The following is a 22,880-nucleotide window of genomic DNA, read 5'->3' on the forward strand; positions in this document are numbered from 1 at the left end:
ATGATGATGATGACGATGACAACAAAGATGATGATGATGAAAAGGAGGAAGACAATGATGATGGCAACAATGATAAAGGTGATGATTACAATAACTTTGAAGAATATTCTCTCCCCACCACCATCACCTCCACCACTGTCTTCGGCTGTGAAACTATGCAACTTATATTGAATTATCCTCCTTTACAACTACGATTTATGGTTATCACCAGATGTTTGGTTAAGATAAAGTTTTTACAGTATAAAATATATATATATATAAAGAACTAGCATCTTGGGGATTTAATAAAATCTATATAAACTAAAATCAATGAATTTGATGAGAACTAAACAAATAATTAAAAAAATAATTAAAAAATTCTAAGTGCAAAAAAAACAGAATGGTTGTTTTTTTTACCAATTCTTTTCTGTGACCATCTTTTTTCATCTTAAAGTAATTTATTTCAGTGTGAAAATAAAAATAATACATCAATATATTTATTTCTTTAAATTTATTTTTATTAAATTATACTATTTACTTCATTTTTTTAATCATATTTTTTCCTGTTTTTCTTATCATTATTATCATTATTTTATTTTTTTCTTTCTTCTTAATGATTATTTGGGATCAAAATTTTGAGACTGCCAGCAAAATGTTCTTCAAAGCAGATTTTGCCTCAGAAGCTTCGAATATATCTAAGGCTTCCAATGCCTCTTGTTTGAATTCGCGTGATTGTTCTTTGCACTCTGCCAGTATTCTGTCATCTATCAGGTTCAAAACCTATATATGAAGAGAAATAAAGAGAAAAAAGACAGAAGAAATAAGTAATCAGCAACAACAATAACAGTAATGATAATAATAAGTATCAATCACATTTTGAGTAAGTGCAGTATACAAGCACAAAAAGAGTATAAAGTGCAAACATGATTGTGTATGTAAAAGAGTGCATTGAGATATTAGCCATTAGCTGAGTGTGTGTATGTGTGGCTCCAGGACAATAGAAAACTAGTGACAACACAAACCAGGCTGTGATAGGAAAATGATAATTACAAGATTTTGTGGGACTTTGCCATAAAAACTGGCGACACTATTCAAGCAAGAAGATCAGATATAATTATAAAATAAACAGTGTAAGGTTATAGATTTTGCAATTCCCTATGATAGCAGATGGATTCCAAAGAAACTGAAAAAATTGAGAAATATCAGGATCAAGCCAGAATACTGAAGAGACTCTTGAAGACCAAGATAACAATTATTCCTTGGCACAACACTCAGAATGTTACCCAAAGGACTGAAAGAAATTCCTCAAAATGCTATCTAAAAGACTGAAAGAAACCAGAAGCTGTGATGGAGAATGACAATTACTAGATCTTGTGGGACTTCATCATAAAGACTAACCACACTATTCAGGCAAGAAGGCCAGATATGATTATAGAAGACAGTAAACAGTGTAAGGTCATAGATTTTGCAATTTCCTATGATAGTAAAGTCAATACAAAAAAGAGGAAAAAAACTGAAAAATTGAGTAACTATTCCTGTAGAGATTGGTGCACTTGGCACAACACTTAAAATGCTACCTAAAATATTGAAAGAAATTAGAATTGAAACTTGTGTCGTTGACCTGTAGAAAAGTACCATTCTATATTCTGCATGAATTCTAAGAAAGATTCTTGAGTTTTGCAGAGATTGTTGTCATCAAACCTCAAAATAAATTACCAGCTAGCTAAATTAGCATGCACTAGCAAAATAATACTAATAATCATTTCTATTATAGGCACAAGGCTTGAAATTTGTAGTGGGGAACTGGTTGATTACATTGATCCCTGTGTGCAACTGGTACTTATTTTATTAACCCCAAAAATGAACTCAGAATGAAAAGAACTGGAAGAAGTGCTTAGTAGGATTTTCTTCAGTAAGTTAACAAGTCTACCAGGCAGCTGCCTTCATAATAACAATAATGGTTTCAATTGTTGGCACAAGGTCAGCAATTTCAGCAGAGGAGATGAGTCAAATATGTCGACCCCATTACTCAACTGGTACTTATTTTATCAACCCAGAAAAATAAAAGGCAAAGCCGACCTCTGCAGAATTTGAACTCAGGATGTAAAGATGGACTAAATACCACTAAGCATTTTGCCCAGCATGTTAACAATTCTGCCAACTTGCTGCCTTTTCCATAATAATGATTATAACAAGAATTTCTCATATAGGTTCAAGGCCACAAAGTTTTGTAAAAATTATATTGTTGATTATATTGACTCAAGTACATAGTACATAGTGACCCCCTTCGGTCAGACACTGACCATGGGTTTGCACTTAGAGAGTTACTCTCTGAGGCACAAGTCGGGGCAAGGTTGTTTCATGGAAGACCAGCAGTCGCCCATGCATACCGGCCTCCCCTCTCCACGTCACCGATGTTGTCCAAGGGAAAGGCAAGGGCCGATACAGCTTGGCACCTGTGACGTCGCAACTCATTTCTACAGCTGAGTGAACTGGAGCAACGTGAAATAAAGTGTCTTGCTCAAGAACACAGCACACAGCCTGGTCCGGGATTCGAGCTCACAACCTCACGATCGTAAGCTCGACGCTCTAACCACTGAGCCACGTGCCTTCACAAAAGACTCAAGTACTTCACTGGTATTTGATTTGATTTATTCTTAAAGAAAGGCAAATTATATTTTAGTGAGAACTGAAAACATAGGCTCATAACTATCATAAATATCATTGCAAATATCATCACATATATATCACCAAAAGGATTTTTCTCTGATGCTCCACCTGCTCTGATGCTATTCAACATCCTGCATCTCATCCTCATCATTTTTGTCTAATGTCCACTTTTCCTTGATTGCATGGGTCAGATGGAATTTGTCAAGACAGATTCTCTACAGCCTGATGCCCTTCCTGTCACCAACCCTCAACTGTTTCCAAGCAAGGTAAAATTTCTCCATGACCAGACATGTTTTCATGGAAGACTGGAAATGAAATACACTACTACTATGATGGTGGTATTCATTTACAACCATCAAATAATGTCAAAGCAAAGTGACAGTAACACACACATACATAAACACACATATATATATATATATAATATGACAGGCTTCCTTCAGTTTCAAACTACCAGGTCCACTCATAAGTCTTTGGTCAGCTTGGAGCTATACTAGAAAACATTTGGCCAAAAAACTCAGAATGCTACCTAAAAGACTGAAAGAAACCAGGAGCTGTGATAGAAAATGACAATTACTAGATCTTGTGGGACTTCACCATACAGACTGACCACATTATTCAGGCAAGAAGGCACACACTGGAACAGAAACTGAGACCGTGTGATTGGGAAGCAAACTTCATATCACAAAACCGTGCTTGCACTTAAGAATATAAAATTATAATGATAAAATCAAAAATATAGGTGATGAAATGAAATAATAAAAACAAATTATAAAAAAACATAGCTTTCAATGAAACAAGATTGAAATTAAACGTTGCACTAGTGTGATGAAACAATAGCAGCATGTAAAGTTACAATTATTAGCTTTTCTGAATGAAATCATATTTAAATGTAAAATAGAGAGAGAGAAAAAATAAGAAAAACAAATTGACAAACAGTTAATTGCTCATTTAATGTAATTTAATTTTTTTTTTTAAATGTGTAAATTAAATGTAAATTTTGAAAAGAAAATTTAACAAATAAGACAAACATAAACAGGAAATATATTTATATGCATATATATATTTACACATACATATACATATATACACACACATATATATAAATATGCATGCATATATACATATAATTATATATATATGTATATATGTAGATGTATGTTGTGTATACACATGCATATACATATATATATATATACATATAATTATAAAAACACACATACATGTGCATATGAACACATATATATTTAATGTAATTTAAAAGATTTTTTTAAACAATTAACAAGATAAATATAAACAAAGAATATACATATACATATATATATATATATACACACACACATATATATATGTATATGTACACATGCATACATATATACATACATACGTACATGGATATATATATATACCTATATATATATATATATATATATATACCTATATATATATATATATATATATATATATATATATATATATATATATATATATATATAGGTATATATATACCTATATATATATATATATATATATATATATATATATATATATATACATACATATATATAGTGATATATATATATGTATATATATATGTATATATAGTTATATATATATATAGATATATGTATGCATGTATGCACATATAAAGAAAAATTATACACAATGTGATTCAACAAAAGTGACACATTTTGTTTGTTTCCTTTTTCTCAAAATTCCTGTTTCTATGTAACCTACTATTTAAGTGTTTTTACTTTTGTTGCTGTTGTAGTTGCACTGTGTAAAATAAGTCTTGTGGAATGATAATCAGGAAGTATGGAAGGCTTTCTAACGAGGATATTTGTTGGAAAATTTTATTGTCAGAATGAAGAAAGGAATATAATAGAATATATTAACAGAATAAAACTTTATCGTTGACAAAAGGAATTTTCTCTCTCTTAAACATTTGCATGTATTATTTATATGAGCATATGTGCATCTGAATATATAAGCATATAGGCTTGTGTATGTATGTTGTACATATATATATATACATGTATGTGTGTGTGTGTGTGTGTATGTGTGTGTGTGTTTGTGTACACCTTTTAACTGCATGGTTTTTAACATCCATTACTCCAAGAGTTGGATGGTTCTCCTGTAGAACATAAATCATTCATTTCTTTCTTTGTCATCTCGTTTGTGAAGTTAAGTTGAAATCTGATTTATTTATCAATTTATTTATGTCTGTCTCTCTGTTTATCTATCTATCTATCTATCTATCTATCTATCTATCTATCTGCCTATCTATCAATCTATCAATCTATCAGTCTATCAATCTATCAATCTCTTCTTTTTTTCCATCATCTGCAGAGCTTTGATATTCAGTCTCCATGCTTCATGTCTCACTGTCATGCAGTATCATATCTTACACATCAGCCAGCAACTTGAACTTCTGTATAACCACTGAGCTGTTAGAATTAGCAGCTGAATCTCCCTCCCTTGTCAAATCATACTCTATTCTTGGACTCATTGTATAATGTAGTTCTAGAGACATTGTCTAAATAAATACAATCTGATTGTGGCTGGAACACATTTGATCTGGTTGATCAATGCTGGCCTGAGGCTAAGTAACAATATAAAAAGATTTCTTCATCCAGTTTGTCTTTTACTCTGTACAAGATAAATCCTTTGTTTTGAACAGAGCTAACAGTTGCTTCAACTTCTTCCTTTGTCTAGTCACTATATTTGATGACATTCACCTCCAGTCTTAATAAGATTTCCTAGATCAGAGCTCACCAAACTTTTTCCTTGGTGACACACCTTTTAAAAATAAAAGCTTTCCATGACACATTATTTTAATTTTATAAGTAACTAAATATATCACATATCACTCAGTGATACCCTAAAGAATAAACACACAAAGCAGTTCCCAAGGAGGCTCCACAGGTCTAGGACCCGATTCTGATCTATACATGCCATGGTTTGCTGTAAATAAATAAATACTATAGAACCCGCAGCAATAATTTTCTCAGGGCTCTCATGGGTTTAGGGACTCAGTTTTGATCTATGTATGCTGTAGCTTGCTGTCAATAAATAAATAACACCATAAGGGCTCAGTGCAATGATTTGTCCAGGGGCTCGTAATGTTACTAAGACAACCTTGATATCTCTAGTCACATGTCTAATTGCATACAGATATATAAAATCTCAAATATACTTCACAGCCAAATATTCATTCCTAAGTCCTGATTAGAATCACCTTAATTTTATGACATGTCTAAAGATTACCAGCAACAAACTAAGGTGGGTTGAAGATTGATCTTAGATTGCTGAACCTCATGGAGAAGATGACAAAGAACTGAGCTGATTGGCAATCTGATATGCTCGAGAAGAATTATCTATCTACAAAAAATAAGATCATAAAAGCATATTGTTAATGTCTATGCCCTCACACCCAATCTGTACCTGTCAAGCCTTCCCCATATTTCACCTCTCCTTTACACTTCAAACAACAGTGCTATTGCCTCACTAGCAGTAGTTATATAAGAGCAGAACTGCATATATTCCATTCCTCTTTTTGTGCTACCACTTATCTCTATCCTTGGAACTACTTCTCTTGTCACCCATCTAATATTCTCAACATCATCCTTCACCACTTTATTTTCCACTGAATGCCCCTTTCACCTAAACACCCTTGCATATCTGCCATCAATGCACCCTCCTTTTTGCCGCTCACAATATCAACCCCTATGTGCCTCTGACCTCTGTTTCTGTTGCTGTACATCACTTCTTTTCCTATACATCACATTATCTCCCTATTTCTCACCTAGCTATGATTTTATTATACTGGTGCACTTCACCTTCCTGCTTTTATGTACTGCCACCTATCACTTCATTTTCTCTGTCCCATTCCTTTTTTTTGCTTTTCACTCTCCCCTCCAAACTGTGATTCCTCATTGTCCATACCTCCACCTATGTTAACCGTTTACAAACAATCTGTCATCCTTTTTTCCCACTTTTAAGCATCCACCCCATGCAACCATCCTCAATCCTCTATCTCTATTCCCTCTTTGCCCACTTTCTTACACCTTGTGGCTAAGTCTTGATACCTCACCTCCATCCTTTCTCTCTTTTCTGCTGGGGTAGTCATGTATAACTTCTTGTATCACTTGTGTGTTCATGCTGTATCACTTCTATAGTAAGTTCCTTTTTCTCTGTCATACTTTAAGCTACTCCTACACCTTGCACAAAGTCACCTCCCTCAATACTGCACCCTGACTCAGTCAAAGGGTCTTGTCTGGCAAGATACTTGGTAACCTCACTAGTGCAGGTGCCATGTAAAAACATTCATAGTAAACACTGTAAAGTGGCTGGAACTATGAAGGGCATCTAGCCATCTAAACCATGCCAAAGCAGACATTGGAGTTCAACACAATTCTCTGGCTTGTAAATCCTGTTTGAACCACCCAATGCATGTCAGCTTGGAATACAGATGTTAAATGATGATAATGATATACATACATATATATATAACTATATATGTATATACATGCATGCATGCATACATACATACAAACAATGCTGCCAAGAGTTAAAACAAAAGCAAATGTAATGTAATATGTGTGTTTTTAAACAGCTATCATGTCTTTTCCCAAATATAATTGCTTCAATTTCAACACGCAAACTCAGACCACGTCATTTGTCAACCATGTAACATATGTTCATATGTGTGTGTGTGTGTATTTATATATATATATATACCCTTACGTATGTATGTGTGAGTTTGTGTGTATGTACATATATATATATATATATTATATATATATATATATATATATATATATATATACTTATATATGCATGTGTGGGAGTGCGTATATATATATATATATTTTTATATATATTTATATATGTATTTGTAAGTGTGTATGTATGAAAATATATATATATATTTATATAAATGCTCACATACACACGCACACATGTACACATACACACACATTTTAGTATTAATTCATAAAGTATAAAGTGTAGCAAAACTAATGACAATAGCTAGAATTTAATTACAATCTTGTAAGTAGAGTGTGATTATTAATTATAAAAGCAACAAAGAATTGTTATTATTTTTGTTCATCGTATTTATCTTAAACTTTATGGTGTGTACGGTTGAGTATGTTGTTTCTGTAAAGGAAGCAACTCACTAAGGCATGAATTATTATTTTCCTATTGCAATATGTGTATTTTCAGAATACATAACATAATATTTAGTTAGTCCTAACACTAAAAACTTCTATTTCAGCTCTAGGATAATTATAGACATTTAAAGTTGAATATTGTGAGTTTTCATTTACTGAAATTATCAAACTTAATGTGACAAGTTACTTCCACCTACACAGACAGGTTGTGTGTGCTTATTTGTGTGTATTTATGATATTTTTTTTTTTATTTTTATCTAGTTTCAGCTCACAAACTGTGGCCATGCTGGGGCACCGCCATTTGGTGTTGCTACATGATTTTACTTCACAAATGCTTTTTAGCAATTGCCATTTGGTACATGAGAGAGTTCGATGCAGCTGCCCTCATCTGCACCTCCTGCCGTGAAGTTGGTTCATCTGGGATACCTGACAAGAAGAGATCCAGTTTTATTTTAAAGACATCTGCATCCACCCCATGCAGGTCTCTTAGGTTCTTCGGGAGGATATTGAAGAGCTGTGGGCCTCTGAAGCCCAGGCTATCACAGTATCTTGTCCTACATGTTGATGGCAAATTTGGAGTCCTTGGCACTATGCAGTGGCGCCCAGTTCTGGCATTTGGTAACTGTAGATTCACCATTGTTATTTTAATGACTGCTTTTTCATGCTTCTATGGGTCAGTTGGAAAATGCGGCAGGTATTCTGTGGCCAGATACCCTTGCTATTGCCAATTCCCACCTGTTTCCAATCATAGTAATATTTCTCCGTATCTTTTATCTTTTATCCTTTACTTGTTTCTGTCATTAGACTGTGGCCATACTCAGACACTGCCTTGAAGAATTGAAGAATTGTTTAGTTGAATGAATTGACCCCCGGTACTTATTTTTTTTAAAGCCTGGTACTTAGTCTATTAGTCCCTTTTGCTGAACTGCTAGGTTACAGGAACATAAACACACCAACACCAGTTGTCAAGCAGAAGAGGATTATAAACACAGATACAAAGACATATACACACATATACTTTTTTTTTCCTCTGTCTTCCCTTCCTTGGACCTTTCCTTTTTCTATGTTTCTGACGAAGAGCTTCACTCGAAACATTAAAATCCTCCTTCTTTCTTTCCTTTCCTGAGCGTCCAATAACACTATACTTGTTCTACGTCCTCGCATTGTTGTGTTTTCTCTTTGTGTTTTCATGTTTGGATTAACTATATATGTGTGTGTGTGTGTGTGTGTGTGTGTAACATGGGCCTCCTTCAATTTCCGTCTGCCAAATCCACTCAAAGTCTTTGGTCAGTCCAAGGCTATAGCAGAAGACACTCACCTAAGGTCTCATGCAGAGGGACTGAACCTGGAACCATGTGGTTGGGAAGCAAGCTCCTTACCACACAGCCACACATGCACCTACGAAGTCAAAAATGTTTTCACAGAAGACTGTAAACACAGGATACTGCTTGTATGCTGCTGACACTCAATCACAACTGTCAACAACAGCCTAAGCAAGAAGACACAAATGCACACACATACATACACATACATATAGACACACACCACAACACGCTACTTTCAGTTTCTGAGCACCAAATCCATTCATAGGGCTTTAGTAGACCCAGTGCTCTAGTAGGAAATACTTCCTTTAAGTACCCTGTTGTAGAATTGAATTTGAAACCACATGGTTAAGATACAAACTTCTTAACCACACACACAATCCTGCAGCCTAAGCAGTCACAGCCAGGAATTTGTACCAGGAATCTCTGTCTTTCATAAGCTTTGGCACACCACCATTTCATGTGTCTCTATCAACAACATTGGTGTATTTGAGAGGTTTTCATTCTTTATTATGGTGTAAAATTCTCTAAAATATATTATCTGTTATGGCCTGTTGCTCTGAATAATAGCAGTGACCAGCAATAATAGTTGTACTGGGTGGTATGTGACTCTAAATCACTTTGGTCTTGTGCTCATGTTATGAGATTTTTTTGAGTCCTCATCAGAAGTTTGCAGTATGAACCATTAAAGCAACCTTAAAAACACTACTTCATAAAGGTGCTGGCATGACTGAGTGGTTAGAGGGTTGCTTCCTAACCACATGGTTTCAGGTTCAGTCTCACTGTGTGACACCTTGAGCAAGTGTCTTTTACTATAGCCTCAGGCCAACCAAAGCTTTGTGTGTGTGGAAACTAAAAGAAACCCATCATGTGTGTATGTGTGTGTGTGCGTGTGCATGCATGTGTGTGCATGTGTGTGCGTGTGTGTGTGTGTCCCTCATCACTGCTTTGTGTGTTTATATCTCTGTAACTTGGTGGTTCAGCTATAAGTGACTGACAGAATAAGTACCAGGTTTAAAAAAAATATAAGTACAGGGATTGATTCATTCAGCTAAAAATTCTTCAAGGCAGTGCCCTAGTATGACTAAAACTAGTAAGAGATAAACAGAAGGTCCAGAAGAATTCTCTCTACACATACCCTGTATGGGGCAAGCCTTGCTGACATTGAAATACTTGATTGCCAGATGTTTTGAAGCTGGTCGTAGGCAACCCAGGCAACTACCTTGTGTATAAAGAAGTCTTCCTTACTGTCAACAATATAAAACCACCCATGGTACCTGCTTTCACTGTCTGCTTTGAGATGTGGGCCAAAAGTGGAAGAAACTGGCTGGTGCTTTAATCTTTGTTACAGATCATCTACTTAGTCTTCCCTTCTTTGCACTGAGAAACAAACTGGCTTTGGCTGTAGCATTCTTAAGGGATGCTAACAAGTTTTATGCATCACACAGTTGACGAGCTGAGAGAGAGCAAAACCATCAGCATAGTAAAGTTCAGAGGGATAAAAGCTCCATTGAAGTCTTGATCACTTCTGCTTGACTGTGAGGCCTTTGTCTTGGATGACGGCAAGATTTTGCCAAAGAGTGTAGTCCACTTGCAATCACAAAGATTAAAAAAAGCTAAGGTGTCTCCATGGAGGAATTCTTGTTAGGAATCTTTTAATTGGACCGTTTGTTCTTTACACAAAGCTTTATGAGTTTTTGTACAGGATAATGATAGTTGTGTCAATTTCATCAGATGAATGATAGTCCAGAAGAATATGTATAATAACCCTTCAGTTAACATTATCAGGTATGTGTGTGTGTGTGTGTACACACACACTCATACATTATACAGTTACAGAAATCAGTCAATCTAAGTTATTAATCTAAGTTTTGACGCCTCTCAAAGTAGTTGAGCATTTATCATCAGATTTAGTTGACATTTGAAGGGAAAAAGAATTGGGGTTTTTTTTATCGTTATTTTTCTAATATTAAGAAAAAATTTCCATTTATCTTTTAACAAGCAGAAGTAAGCACAACTTCCTTTGTTCCCAAAGTAAATAGCTTTGTTGATCAAAACAGATTTATGAGTCAACCAAGTCTGCTACTAGGTATTCACCTACTTTGAGTGGCTTTGAAGCTATTAGTAAGATAAATTGACTGGTTTCAATAATTGAACAAATATACAGATTAATCTTATACTCTGAATGCTGTTCACTTTAATATATAAAAACATGTTTGATCACCATATATGTATGTGTGTGTGTCTGGTATATATGTGTGTGTGTGTGTGTGTGTGTGTGTGTGTGTGTGTGTGTGTGTGTGTGTGTGCGTATCATCATCATCATCATTTAACGTCTGCTTTCCATGCTAGCATGGGTTGGATGGTTTGACTGGGGTCTGGGAAGCCAGGAGGCTGAACCAGCCTCCAGTCTGAGCTGGCAGTGTTTCTACAGCTTGATGCCCTTCCTAATGCCAACCACTCCGTGAGTGTAGTGGGTGCTTTTTATGTGCCACTGGCACATGGGCCAGAGGAGGCTGGCAATAGCCACAATCGGTTGGTGCATTTTACGTGCCACTGACACAGACTCCAGTCAAGGCGGCGCTGGCATTGGTCATGTATGGATGATGCTTTTTATGTGCTACCGGCATGGGTATCACAACGATAATTTCCATTTGATTTTGATTTTGATGTTGATGTACTTGACACAATAGGTCTCCTCAAGCACAGTAGGTCACCCAACAATCCAAGGTAAGTACAGCAGGCCGTCCTGCGAATATATATATATATATATATAATATATATATATATATATATATATATATATATACATACACTTATATACATAGAGAGAGGGGGAGGGAAGAGAGAAAAAAGGGTGACCACCATCCTACCCTATCACCAATCACTTTACAGAAAGTATTGAGTACATTCTATGATGACACTGGTACTACAGAAATCATCATGTCTTCAGCAACAGCAAACTCTAGGGTCCTCTTGACAAAATACTTTCTCTATACATTTCCTAACCACTCTACAGAGAATTCAAAGCATTTTGATATGGCATCAGCAATTAACAGTTCAGCAAATACACATTGTTAAAATAAATGTCAAGCTTAATAAACTTAATACTGGGCTTGAAATGCTAGATCAATCCCCAGCATGACAAACAATGCAATAACCAGTAAACTAAATAAAATAATACTTCTCTAGTAATACATATTTAACAGTCGGTGCTAAGAGCACCATCCGTGCATGATCGTTACCAGAGCGGCTAACTGGCTTCCATGCCGGTAGCACGTAAAAGGCAACATTTGAGCACGATCATTACCAGCATCACCTTACTGGCACCTGTGCTGGTGGCATGTGTAAAAAGATTCGAGCAAGGTCGTTGCTAGTACCACCTGACTGGACCCGTGACGGTGGCACGTAAAAAGCACCCACTACACTCTCGGAGTGGTTGGCGTTAGGAAGGGCATCCAGCTGTAGAAACTCTGCCAGATCAAGATTGGAGCCTGGTGCAACCGTCTGGTTCGCCAGCCCTCAGTCAAAATCATCCAACCCATGCTAGCATGGGGAGCAGACATTAATGATGATGATGATGAATTGTCTCACAAGTAATATTAATGTTACATTTCTAAAAGAATATATCTTTGATTTCTTCTCATAGTTTATCAGTCACTTACCATACAATTAACCCTATCATACCATGTTCCTGGTATAGTGGGAATAGCTTTAACACAATCTCTGCCAGATTCTTATTAAAGCAGTAATGAATAATACACATAAAAAAGAAGATAGACTACTAAAAATTGACAACCAATCATGTTGCAGCTTTGTAGTCAAGTGTTTATGATTCATTGTTAATTGCATCCTCCTTAATTATTGTTTTCTGATGTTTTTAATTGAAAAAAACCCCCAGCTTTTTGTGATGAATCACATGTGTCATGAACCCAACACTGCATCTGGAAATAAGTAAGGCCTAGATTCTTTACAGCTGAGGAAACTATTGATGATGTTCATTCTTCAGATGAAGAGTTTATCCTTACACAGACAATGAGAGCGATTCAGACAATGAAACTGGTGAAAGTGGTGAAGAAAGTAGTGATTCATGTGAACAAATATGGTAAGTTGAGAACGAGAGAAAGAAAGAAAGAAAGAGAGAAAGAGAGACAGACCTATTATTGTTATTCTTCTGAATATTTTTGTGATTCTTTCCATTAGTTTGCTTGCAATTGTTGCTCTTGAGCTGTGTATGCAACTATTAATTTTTTCTGCTCAGGAGCCCGGGTGGTGGGTAAAGATAGGCACAGTCACCCAGGTTTGAGAGTGTTAATGTAAATTTTATGCCTATGATCTTGTTCCCTACTTAATGTTATATATACAGACAGGAGTTGAATTATACTAAAGACAAAGAGACAGATGTAACAGGTCTGATTTAGCGGACAAAAACTATTAATTTATTTTCAGCTCAGGAGCTCGGTTGGCAGGTAAAGGATAGGCACAGTGGCCTAGGTCTGAGAGCGTTAATGTAAATTTTATGCCTATGATTTTGTTTTTGTTCCCTAATTAATGTTACGTATACAAACAAGAGTAAAATAATACTAAAAACAAAGAGACATATATCACAGGTTAGATTTAGCGGATGAAAATTAATTGTACTAAAACATGGGAATTAAGTGATTGATGATTTTAAAAGAAACAGTTCAATAATAAAACACTACACTTTTCATCATCCCCATCTTCATTAACAAATATCCCTACTGACAGCACCACTGGTATTTTAACAGCTGTTACTGGTCACAATATATCATGTATGTGTGTGTGCATGTGATTATATGTCTTTAGTGTTCCTCTATTCTGACTTTACCATATTCTCTTCAGTAAATATTCTTTTCTCTCTGTCTCTCCTCACTCCTTCACTTTCTTTCTCTCTCCATCTCTCTCTCTCTCTTTCGCTGAAACCAAGCATTGAAAGGGGACTAGCTGATTACAATCAATCCCTAATGCTTAACTGGTGCCTATTTGTTTAACCTTGAAATGATGAAAGGGAACGTTGATCTTAATGAAATCTGAACTCAGAACATGAAGACAGATGATAACAATTCTGCCAGCTCCTTTCTATTACAGGCACAAGGCCAGCAATTTGGAGAGAGAGAGTTAATTAACTACATCAATCCCAGTCCTCAATTGGTATTTATTTTATCGAATCCTGGAAGAATGAAAGGAAAAGTCAACCTTGGTGAAATTTGAACTCTGAACATAAAGATCAACTAAATGCCACAAAGAAGTTTGTCTGACAAGTTAAGCAATTTTGCCAGTTCACTGCCTTAAATAACAACAATAACAACGATAACGATGATGAGGATGATGAAGGGAGGAGGGGGTAAATATTAATAATAAGGTACAGGGACAGTTATGGGACTAGAAGAACTAAAATGAAGTAAAAACAAAACAAAAATAAAATTAAATTAAAAAAATAAACCAATCATTGTAGGAGATATATTGAAGTGCATACTTGTAAACAGCTCTAGGGTTAGAATAGCTATAAGCAGTGGTAAAACAGTCCATTTACATTTACAATTTACAGCTGAACTTTTCTAATACATACATATTGAGACTGGAAACATCAAAAGGTCTAAAGTAGTGTGCCATTTGTCAACACCTGACTGTAAAAAGTTGTTGACTGGTATTACTCTTATTACAGCACTGCTCTATTCAAGCAACTTATGTCATTAAATTATAAATGGCAACAGGTAAAGGTGCTATGACCATTAATAAAAACCTACCTATTGATCTGTGAAGACATAAAATATAAATGTTATCTATCTTTTCCTTTTTTTTATGTGTGTGTTCATGTGTGCTTTGTTGTTGTTTTTTTCTATGGATTTTGTTGATTTGTTGTTGTTATTTTTTCTCCTCGGCACGACAAAAGATAATACCCTAGTGATGCAAAATTAGTTTTAAACTTAATATATATATGAGACGAGTGCCAAGAAATTTTCTTCTGTCTCTCCTTTACTTTGGGGGTGTGAAAATAGGAGTGGAGATTGGATGGTGATAGGGAAGAAACCTTAAAACATTGAGTGGAGAGAGAGAGAGAGAGAGAGAAAGAGAAAAAAAATTGTTATTCTCATTCATAAATGTCACCCTCTACATTGACTATTCCTCCTCTTCCACTCCATTCTCCTCCTCCACCTCAGTAAACCTTCCCAGTTATGTGTTGACAGTTATTGGAGAAATTGAGGTGCAAAGCTGATTATTATGAGTAGAGTTGGAATGAGTTGGAAAATTGTGAATTGCTCGTCAAACATTAATCAAAGTAGAGAAATCAGGTAAAAACTGCCTCGCCTCTCATAAAGTATTACATGTGTTTATTGATCAGCAGTTTATATCCTACTCTATAAGTGCATGTGCATCTGTGAGGGTGTTGTATTTATGTATGTATTTTTGTATGCCGTATACATATATATATATATCTTTACATACATATACACACACATATATATACATATATATTTATATATATGTACAAAAATATATTTATATATATATATATATATATATATATATATATATATGTACATATATATATATATATATATATATATATATATATATATATATACATATATATATAAATATATATACATATATATATATACACATATATATATATATACATATATATATATATATACATACATATATATATAAATATATATACATATATATACAATATATATATATATATATATATTATGTGTGTGTGTGTGTGTATGTTTTGTGCATATGTGTTTGTATATGTGTATGTTGTATAAATACATATTTTTTTTCTTTTCCTAGCTTGTATGCTACAGTTTAGCTAATTTTTCGTATTCAGACTTCTCAGGTTGTTAAAAGCTGCTACTCTTGACTAACATGCCATTCAGAGCAGCCTCAACAGATACAAGCTAATAAGGGACTTGATAAGGATCCAAGCTAACAAGGGCATCAGAGTCAGTGAAAAGTATCTCAGTGATATAGGCGCAGGCATGACTGTGTGGTAAGAAATTTGCTTCTCAACTACATGGTTCTGAGTTCAATCCCACTGTGTTGCACCTTAGGCAATTATCTTCTACTATAGCCTTGGGCCAACCAAAGCCTCGTGAATGGATTCGATAGATGGAAACTGAGAGAAATTTGTCATATACATGCATGTGTCTATGTGCGAGTGTCTTTGTGTCTGTGTTCATCCCCCTTCACCATCACTGCTTGACAACCGATGTTAGTGTGTTTACGTCCTTGTAACTTGGTGGTTTGGCAAAAGAGACTGATAGAGTAAGTACTAGGCTGACAAAGAATAAGTCCTGGGGTTGATTTGTTCAACTAAAACCCTTCAATGCAGTGCTCTAGCATGGCCCCAGTTAAATGATTGAAATGAGCAAAAGAGTAAGAGTTCCTCAATTTGCTACAAATACTGACTTTACTTAAACCCTTCTCTCTCTTTGGGAATATAGGCTATCACTGACTTTTCTCCACCCTGCTTGACTCTGGGCTATCTTTTCTGCTTCCCTGAGGGATGGCCTTCCTTTTGTTGATTCTGAATTATCATTACTGTTCCTGTAACTCGGCGTTTTTTCTAGGTAGGGATGTTGCTCCTAATCAAACCCATTTTTATCTCTGAGAAGAGGTGGTCCATATTAATTTGGCCTCTACCTTTTGCCTCTCCAACATGAGAGACCCTACTAGGAACTTACACTCTGCTGATGTAGCTCTCAGGCTCATTGAGGCACATAATGAAGGGACTTCAATATGGCTATTCAACTTGCTGGAAACAGCACTCAAAATTTCCTCAAACCATGCACTATCATTTTGAAAATATAAAAAAAGCTCCAGGTCAGTCTTAATCAAACATATGGCCAGAAGCAATCCAGCCATGACCATGTCATATTTTTTAAAAACATACTGCATCAAGGACTGAATTATTTATGTTGCTTTTTTTTGGGCAATATTTTTTATTATTTTCAAGATGATAGTAAATGATTTGAGGGAATTTTGAGTGCTATTTCTAGCAAGTTAAACAACCATATTGAAGCCTCTTTATTGTTTGAGCACCATGTTGAGTATATAGCCATGCAGAATTTGTTTTCATTTAGTCTTTACCATTGGCTTTTTTAAAACCTAAATTGAAGCCAAATGTAAACATGTTGTTTGTTTGTTTGTTTGTTTGTTTGTTTGTTTGTTTGTTTGTTGTATGTATGTATGTATGTATGTATGTATGTATGTATGTATGTATCTACGTACGTACATACGTATGTATGTATGCATGTACATATGCATGCATGCATGCATATATGTATATCATTACACAGTTTTATTTCAAGATTTTTATCTAATGAAGAAAGTTTCTAACCAGTTCTAACCAGTTTCTAACCTAGATCCAAGGCTTCTTCATTGGAATTTCAACAATATCAACAGAGTATTTTTGTATATATGTATATATATGTGCATATATGTGCAGAGTTATATGTCTTGTTTTATGTAAGTATTCTCATGCATATAATTGCATGTCAAGATAAGCTCATTTGCATGTATGTATATTCATGTAAGCAATGATAGTCTTGTTACACAAATTACAAATGCACTTGCAGTGTTTATTTTCTAAACTAATTATGTGGTATAATCAGAGATTTCAGCATTCATAAATTAATTATATTTATTAGACAGCTGCAAAAGACAGAAATGATTGTGATCAGAATAAAGAGAGATTAACTTGACAGCCAGTTTAAGTATCAGTATACTCTCACCAACAGTCATCTACCATACATTAACTGCCAATGCAGAATTGCATGTAAACTCACTGTTATAAATGTAAGATTGGTCATACAATGATAGGCATTTGCAGCTGTTTTATAGATCTAATTAATATAATTTATGAGTGCAGTGACAACTATAATATATGCATGCAGGCATAATAATAGATACATGTCTGTGCAAATGTGTGAGTATATGTGCATGTGTGTGTGTGTGTGCGTGTGTGTGTGTGTGTGTATGAGGGGGTGTTGAAAAGTTCCTGGCTTTAAGGGTATTGCAAAAGGCCTGGTTAGAGGCCCAACCTTCTGAGTTCTTTTACAGGGCTTAGAAAAACTGAAGGACCACTGCAATAAGTGTGTGAATCTGAGAGAGGAATATGTTGAATAAAATCATAATTAATTTATCCTCCTGTATTTTCTTTTACCCAAAGCTGGGAACATTTCAACCCCAATTTTTATAGCTTTTACCTTTTACTTGTTTCAGTCATAAGACTGTGGCCATACCAAGGCACCGCCTTAAGGAATTTTTAGTATTTATATTTTTACACCCTGATGCTTATTCTATAAGTCTCTTTTGCTGAACCACTATGTTATGGGAATGTAAACACACTAACACCAGTTGTCAAGAAGTAGTGAGGGACAAACACATAGAAATACACACACACACATATGACAGGTTTCTTTCAGTTTCTGTGTATCAAATCCACTCGCTAGGCTATAGTGGAAGACACTGGCCCAAGGTGCCATGCAGTGGCACTGAACCTGGATCCATTTGGTTGGGAAGCATACTTCTTACCACACAGCCATACCTGTGCTTATATATGTTTATATTTGTAGGCAAAGGATATGTTTGATTAAATTGAACCCACCAATAGATTGGGACTTTGTTTTATCGACCACTCACACTGAAGAATGAAAAGGAAAGTTACCTTGGTGGGTATGAACTCAGAATGCAAAGAGCCACATCTATATACTGCAAGATATTTTGTTAAATGCCCCCCTGGTTCTGTCAGTCCACTGCCTTTACTAAAGCAGATATAAAGAGATCTAAGACTATGGACTAGCAAAAGTATGAGAGCATCAGATAAAAGTTCTTACAGCATTTAATTACAGTCCTCTGCATTTTGAGTTCAAATCCCTCCAAGGTCAACTTTACCTTTCATCATTCAAAAATCAACAGAATAAAGTACCAGTCAACAATTGGTGTCAATATAATAGATGTTACCTCTCCACTAATTTGAGGTCCTGCCCCTATTTTTTATAAAAATCAATGTAGTGACAGAAATTACCCAAAGTAATCATACTAGGTTTAAACACAATATCTATGAGACTGTAGACCAATACTATATCCATTTAAACATTTAACCTTATCTTGCTCTGATGTAATGATATAGTTATAATAAAGTCGCCCAAGATCTCAATTTCACACTTGTACTGAGCATAGACCTAGAAAGTGATCAATATCTATCAATCTCCAGACACATAAACTTAGTTTTCCCTTTTTTGCTTTTGTTCTGCTTTTCTATGCTATGCTCTCTCAGACAATCTATAATTTGTAAACCAAATGAGAAATGAAAGTGCCTCATTTACATAGCCTTTCAGATCTCTCTGTGTTGATTTAGTTAAGTCTATGTTTTTAAAGAATTCATTTGTCACTAATCACTGTTAGGTATGTTAGACAAAAGCATTTTTAATTGAAATCATGTATTTATCTGATAAGCTGAAATTTCTTGATAGGAGTTGAGTAATGGTTCTTCGAAATTTTGGAATGGATCCAAAACAATAGAAAGTCTCCTGAGATAAGTAGGAGAAGGCAAAGATAATAGCTGTTAATAGTTCATTTGTGATGAATAGAAGACAAATGGCATTTGTTAATTGCATTGTATGTGATTAAGTGTAACTTCATATTTCAATCAATATAGTTATTTCCATAACCAATAATTAAAATTTATCAGCCTAAAGGAGTTATTGAAACACTTTTAGAAATAATTACCATTAAGTTCTCATTATATTGCTCCAAGACAAATATCTGTTCTGCTTAACTGCCAAAATGGTTAAATACAAAGATTTTGGGATATACAAAAACTGTTGTTTTCTTTTCTGTTTTAGGATTTCATTGATGTCAGAACTGTGGAGACTTATTTTATACAAGACAAAGTTGAAAACTTCTACAAATTTGCTGACGAAATCAATTTATCTTTCAATTATGATTTTGTTTTTATTATCTGTTTGCTTTGTTTAAAGATTCTTTAAATCATATTGATTTTGGTTTAAACTTTTAAATAAATTTTAACATCAAACATTTGCATCAGGTTTTCCAATCTAGTACTCTTCTATTGTTTTCAGTCATTGGATTTTGGCCATGCTGGAGTACTACCTTCAAAGGTTTTATTCAAGTATTTGGCATATCAGCAATGATTAACGTAGGCACAGGTGTGGCTGTGTGGTAAGAAGCTTGCTTTCTAACCACATGGTTCCAGGTTCAGTTTCACTGCATGGCACTTTGGGCAAGTGTCTTCTACTATAGCCTCAAGCCACCCAAAGCCTTGTGAGTATATTTGGCAGATGGAAACTGAAAGAAGTCTGTTATATATATATATATATATATATAATTTATGTGTGTGTCTTTGTGTCTGTGTTTGACCCCACCATCATTGCTTGACAACCGATGCTGATGTGTTTATGTCCCCATAACTTAGCAGTTCAGCAAAAGAGATTGAAAGGATAAGTACTAGGCTTACAAAGAATAAGTACAGGGGTCAATTTTTTCAACTAAAACCCCTTAAGAAGGTTCTGCAGCATGGCCACAGTCAAATTACTGAAATGTGTAAAAGAATTTAAAAAATGGATAAAAGAATATGTATACACAAACATAGACTGATATATAAAGACTGGTATACACAAATACAGAGAAATACATATTTAGCTACAACTGTTCAAGAATACTGCATACTGACCGGGCAGCAATGTTCAGACCATGAATGAATGTATGCCCTACAGGAGCTTGGGGAAGATGAATTGCAGTATTCCTTCCTCCTGGAATCGAGAAGGATTGAGCAAGAGGAGAACAATCACTTCTCATAGAAATATATATATATATAATCTATTATTCTTAAACAAGAATGCTGTTGACAGTGACATCGAAGTTGGCCAGTTAAGCCATCGCTGAACTGCAGCCCAACAATGGCTTAGCTGGTCAACACTTTGAAGTCACTGTCGACAACATTCTTGTTTAAGAATAATATATATATATACATATATATATATATATATATATAAAAAATAGAGAGAGAGAAAGAGATGACAGACAGACAGTCACTCATATAAGTGTGAGTCAAAAAGTAATGCAACTTTTATTTGCATTATTTCCTGATTTGCCTTCACATAAAATAAAAGTAAGAAAAACAAGAGGAAAAATATGAAGTGGTACTAGGTACTATGCACTGTTAAGAGTACAGTCAACACAATAGAAAGATGTAAAGAACAAACCAGAACACTAAATCTACCTATATACTTAAAGCAGCACGCTCTGTTGTGGCTGGCTGTGCTATGAAAGCACACAATAAAAATAAGACTGGTTGGATTAATAATGTACGATTATTCACAGAAATTAATAATCATGAAATAATGATACCAACAAAATGTATATATAAATCTAATGCTTATAGTAAAATATCAGAATAAAAGAAATAGAAATTTTATTTCACTGACACAATGTGTGTGTGTGTGCGTGTGTGTCTGCCTAAAAACTATATGTATCTATCTATACACACACACACATTCATATATATATATATATATATATATTCTTTTATTCTTTTACACATTTCAGTCATTTGGAGCACCGCCTTGAAGGGTTTTAGTCCAACAAATCAACCTCAGGACTTACTCTTTGTAAGCCTTGTACTTGTTCTATTATTCACTTTTGCTGAACCACTAAGTTACGGGGCACATAAACACACCAGCATTGGTTGCCAAATGATGGTGTGGGGGGAAAAACACAGACACACACACTCACGCATAAACATAATTGAAGACACATACTCAAAGTATGTGCTTTGCTTGTTCGCCAGTAGGCTGTGAAATTTGGTGCAGTGGAGATGACTCCCTCAATGTGCTAGGTGTTAAAACATCTGAAAGTTATGGAATAGGAGAAAGATAATAATGCTTTTAGACATATATGTTCATGATGGGTTTCCATACCATTTTCATCAACTAAATTTCACTCACAAACTACTGGTCAATGTAAGGCTCTTTCATAAAGTATTACACAGTATGATTTAAACTGACACCACTAGATTGGTGGACCAAAATTTTTACTCACACAAACCAAGCCTATAATTATGCATACTTACATATATAATTACCTTGGCACAAAACTGTAACTCTTTATTAAGATATATTAAATACATTGTAATATAGGTGGCTATAGCAATTAAAGCCAAAAAGATAAAATTAATAAATGAGGGGGCAAGACACCACCTACAATTGCTAGAAATGAGAGCCAAAATTTAACTCAGCATACAAAAGTTAGTGCTTTCATGTGGCTGTTCAAGTTAAATTTTGGCTCTCATTTCTAGCAATTGCAGGTGCTATTTTGCACTCTTTTTTGTTAATATATATATATATATATATATATATATATATATATATGTATATATTATCATCATCATCATCATCATCGTCGTCATCGTAGTCATTTAACATCCACTTTCCATGTTGGCATGGGTTGGACAGTTTGACTGAGGACTGGCAAGCCAGGTGGTTGTACCAGGCTCCAATCTGATCTGGCAAAGCTTCTACAGCTGGATACCCTTCCTAATGCCAACCACTCAAGGAGTGTAGTGGGTGCTTTTTACATGCCACTGGCATGGGGGCTTTTTACATGTCAGCAGCAGGAGAGCCAGTTGAATGGTGCTTTTTTACGTGCCACTGGCACAGGTGTGAGTCAGGCAATACTG

General features: G+C 34.8%; 1 long non-coding RNA gene across 1 annotated transcript in view; it reads right to left on the reverse strand.

The window, feature by feature from the left end:
- Nucleotides 1-548: 548 nt before the first annotated feature.
- LOC118762961 overlaps nt 549-22,880 on the reverse strand; it is a 208,311-nt gene continuing 185,979 nt past the window's right edge. Inside the window, exon 2 of the long non-coding RNA XR_004998713.1 lies at nt 549-759. This is a non-coding gene — a long non-coding RNA (uncharacterized LOC118762961). The remainder of the gene's footprint in view (nt 760-22,880) is intronic.

Source organism: Octopus sinensis, linkage group LG4 (assembly GCF_006345805.1).
Source record: "Octopus sinensis linkage group LG4, ASM634580v1, whole genome shotgun sequence".
Taxonomy (NCBI): Eukaryota; Metazoa; Mollusca; class Cephalopoda; order Octopoda; family Octopodidae; genus Octopus; species Octopus sinensis.